The sequence below is a fragment of the Ceratotherium simum genome, chromosome 2, assembly GCF_057802395.1.
Source record: "Ceratotherium simum simum isolate JZ-2026a chromosome 2, ASM5780239v1, whole genome shotgun sequence".
Classification (NCBI taxonomy): domain Eukaryota; kingdom Metazoa; phylum Chordata; class Mammalia; order Perissodactyla; family Rhinocerotidae; genus Ceratotherium; species Ceratotherium simum.
Window position 1 is genome coordinate 17,666,687 of NC_141901.1, and position 4,615 is coordinate 17,671,301.

Sequence of the window (4,615 nt, forward strand, 5' to 3'; positions counted from 1 at the left end):
AAATGTCTCATAAGAATCTCACATTTATTGCGTCCAAAAGTACACACCTGATTTTCCCTCTAAACCTGTTCCTCTCTGTTAGTGGCAGTCTCATTCCTCCAGTCACTGAGGCCAAATGCTTACAGTCATCCTGGACCCCTCTTTTTCCTTCACACCCCACCTCACTCTGTCAGCAAATCCTGTTGGCTCTTTACCTTCAAAATATATCCACAGTGTGGCTACTTGAAGTCCACCTCACTGCTCTCACCTGACGCAAGCTACCAGTGTTTTGCAAGGATTACCTAGGAGGTTCCTAACTGGTTTCTGCCTTTACTCTCCCCTCCACCACAGTCTCTTCTCCACAGAGAAGGCAGAATGACTCTCCTAAAATTTAAGACACATCATGCCACTCCTCTGCCCACAGTCCACTAGGGGCTTTCCATCTCAGAGTAAAAACCCAAGGTCTTACATTTGTCTTAGAGCCCTCCCTGACTGGTTGCCTCCTGTCTTCCTTCCTCCTTCCCCTCCCACTCACTCTGTGTATGACATATCTGCCTCGTTTCTATTTCTCAAACGTGCTGCACATGAGGGCCTTTGAGCTGGCTCTTCCCTCTGCTTGCTTTCCCTCAGATATTTCCAGTGCTTACTCTCTTACTTACTTCTAGTCTTTGCTTAATCATCTCCCTCTTGATGAGGTCTACCTGACCACTCTATTTAAATTTCACCTTCCCTCCCTGACTTCCCATCCCCTTACCCTACGTCACTTTTCTTCCTAGTTATTATCACCATTCAGTGCACTACATCTTTATTGATGATTATTTCCATCTTCCACCTCCCCGAATCCCCCAAGGGGGAAGGGTTCTTGAGCTGGTTTGTTCACTGTAGTATTTCCAGTGCTTTAATCACCCAGGGCAGGAAAACACTGTTCTCTACATGGCTCATGGGGCAGAACTGCCTACTTCCTGGACTGCTGGCCAGCTCAGGATTTAACACGAAAGAAATACAAACCTTCTATCTTGCTGAAGTCACTTTCATTTTGTCTTTGTTAAAAGAGCTACTAAGTAAAATCCTACCTGATTATCTCAATTTTACAGAATCTCAAAAACAAAATCCTACCTGTTACTCCAGGAGAAGAGAGAATTTTCAGGAGGAAGAAAGAATAAAAATCTCTGGGTTCATATTTCTCACTACTTGGGTTCATCTCTTCTGGGGACACGAAATCACTTCATGATTCTTGTGTTCAATATTCATAGGCCACTCAGTGATAAACACAGTGATGTACAAGACTAATCCTCAAAAACAATAAAAATAATATTAACTTCTAATCCTGTCAGTGGTTCTCTAGAGCCTCAAAAAATCCAATCCCCTGTTTTATCCCACCCACTTCTCTCCTTTTGTTATTACCCTTTCTTGTTTCCTAAGCTAAGCAAACAGGCCATAAAACAATTAAGGCATGAAACAGAGAAAAACACCATGGGGAAGATAAGGCTTTGCACCATTCTTTTTGTTCTTTGATATTTCTGCTTCCTGTAATAGGAGAAGAGAGAAGGAGCATAAAACATTGGCAGCAAGCCCATTCTGTACTGGCTGATTAACAACTGCAACTGATACTATACACCAGGTACTGCGCTGGGCATTTTGGCAATCCTGAGAGCCCCCTGGAAAGGAAAATGCAAAGTTGGATTCTCCAGGGTCTCCTCTGGAGGGAGGTTCTGCTGTGCTTTACCCACACCTCTTTAAACCCCACTGTCTCCTAAAGTGGAAGGGAGCAGGGAATGGGAAGAGGCTGCCCTAGTAGTCAGCTCCAAGACCTACACTCTCCCAGGCTGCAGCTCCCGCAGGAACCCTCCAAAAATCCAATTTGGAAAGTCCTACTCAATTCCAGTGAATTCAAGAAGCATCTCCTGTGCACCTATAACATGCCAGGCACTGTGCGAGGCTCGGGGGAAACAGGCATCAACACCACCCACTACTGAATGTAGCACACAAGACAGAACTGTTGCCTTAAGTGTCAGCAAGCTGGCACCAAAGAAAGTTTCATCTGGAAACTGAAACTTTAGAGGGAGCTAGGCTGGTGGGAGGAACCACAGTCTGTGAGTCCACGATCCTGGCTATATGACTTCTTGGATGTTCCATAGGCCACGGGGAGTTAAGGACCTAGGAGCTGCTTCTCTTATGGGCAGATATCTTGGAATAATTTGAGAGATACCAGAAAGCATCCAAATGTCCTTCCCTACCTCCCGCCACGGCACCTGCAGTTCCACCTTTCAGTTATATTTTATTAGGGCCTTAAAGCCTCTTCATTCATTGAAAGACCCATATTAATACGACAGAGCCCCCTAGGACAATGAGGATCAACCACATGCGACAGATTTTATTGGGCACCTATTCAATGCCAAGCACAACAAACAAGAAAAACATCCTGGCCTTCTAGATGCTCATATTTTAAAGGAAGGCTTATAATTAGATAATTTTAACTCAGTGAGAAACTGCAATCATGGAAGCATTTATTTCTCCGTTCAATAAATATTTATTGAAATCTGCTTTGTTCCAGGCACCGTGATAGATATCGGAGATAGATATAATGGATTAAGACAGACAACATCCCTTCTATCGTGGAGCTTATGTTCTCATCATCATGAGGAAGAAAGAGATTTTTTTTTATTCAAATAATAAATTTGATCATTTCAGATAGTGATTACTGTTTTGATGTCATCAAAAATGATAGTTGTGAAAAAATTTGGATAAGGAAGTCCCATCAAAGGATGGACATTGTAGCTGAGGTCTAGAAGCTGAAAAGGAACTACCATGCCAAGATTGGCAGGATGAAACTCCAGGCAGAGGGGACCATAAGAGCCATGGCCTTGAGGAGGCAATGGTCTCAGCATTCTTGAGGAACAGAGGTAAGGCCAGTGTGGGAGGAGTTGAGCCTGCCAGGTAAGAGAGTGAAAGTGATGAGCACAGGGTTATAGACTCTGCCAGTTCACATAGGGCCCTGTATGTGACGGCAACAGTTTGGGTTTTATCCTAACTGCAGTGGAAAGTCATTGGAGAATTTTAAACAGGGAAGTGACCTGATCTTATTTATATTTTTTTCAAGACCACTTTGTGGAGAAAGTATTGTTGGGGGAAAAGTACGGAAGCACAAGTGTCAGTTGTAAGGTTCATGCTTCAGTCCAAATGAGAAATGATGGTGGTTTGAGCCAGGCAGTGGAGACAAAGGGTTGTCAACAGATTTGGGATTTATTTTGGTGGGAGAACCAACTGGACTTGTTAATACATTGGCTGTTTGGCAGGGGGAGAATCAAACAAGACTGGTAATTTGGGGGCAATTAGGTGGATGATGGTAGCATTCGTTGGTGGAAGCTAAATTTCAAAACACGGATACCATCTGCCTATTTATGTCAATATTAATCATGGCATTTGAAGAGATCATCTAGGGAGAAAGGGGAAAAAGAGAATTGCTTGAGGATTAAGTCAGGGGCACTCATGTTTAGAGGCTGAGCAGAGATGGAGCTGGCAAAGGATGCTGGGAAGGAGCAACCAATGGGGAGGAAAAGCACGTGAGTTCGGTGCTGAGGATGCTCAAGGAAACAGGCGCAAGAGCAAAAGTGGTCAGCTGAATCAACTGTTGCTGTGAGATTGCTGAGGACAGAGAAGTGACCATTGGATTTGGTACTATGTAAGTCACGGGTAACCTTGACCTCCTAGGCTCCAATGGGGAGGAATGGATGAGAACCCCAATACCCATCCTCACAATGACCATCCACCCTGCCTAAACTCACCATCTTTGGCACTCCAGAAAGACCACACCCTATGGACCTGCAGACCTGGGTTTGCATTCTGGCTCTTCCACTCACGACCTATGTGAACTTGGGCAACTCATCAATCCTGTCTGAGCATTAGTTGCCTCTTCTGTAAAATGGATATAATTGTGTCCTATAGCATTGTCATGGATGTTGCTGGATTACTTTTACCATAATTGTCTGTCCTATGTTGCTTGTCCAGTACACTCCAGGTGGGCAACCTCCCCCCTTCTCTGTGGAACTAGCACCTCTGCTTGACATGCCTCGATGCAGAATCACCTTGCCTAACACAGTACCTAGCATGAGCTACAAGCTCAAGTAAATGTTTGTGTTGACAACTGAATGAGAAATATCTGCAAAGTATCCACAGAAACCCTCAGAGAATTAAAGAAAAGGATAAAATGATCAGTTCCTTCCTTCTCTCTCTCTTTTTTTTTTTTTTTTTTTTTGCAGAGGAAGATTCACCCTGAGCTAACATCTGTGCCAGTCTTCCCCTATTTTTTGTATGTGGGTTGCCACTACAGCATGGCTGCTGACGAGTAGTGTAGGTCTGTGCCTAGGAACCAAACCCAGGCTGCCGAAACAGAGTGTGCCAAACTTAACCACTATGCCACGGGGCCGACCCCACTTCTTTCTATTTCTACAAGAAGGCCCAGGGTGCATGGCGTTCTGGAATTACTGGAGGCCTGAAAATAGGCTCCTTTTCCCATTATTAAAGAGCAGGATGCCCTTTCTTAAAACTTACCCAGTAACTACTCACTGAACATTTTCTATAGTAGGTAACACTGCTCTCAAAAGTAGGAATATCATTCAGAGAAAATCAGACTTAA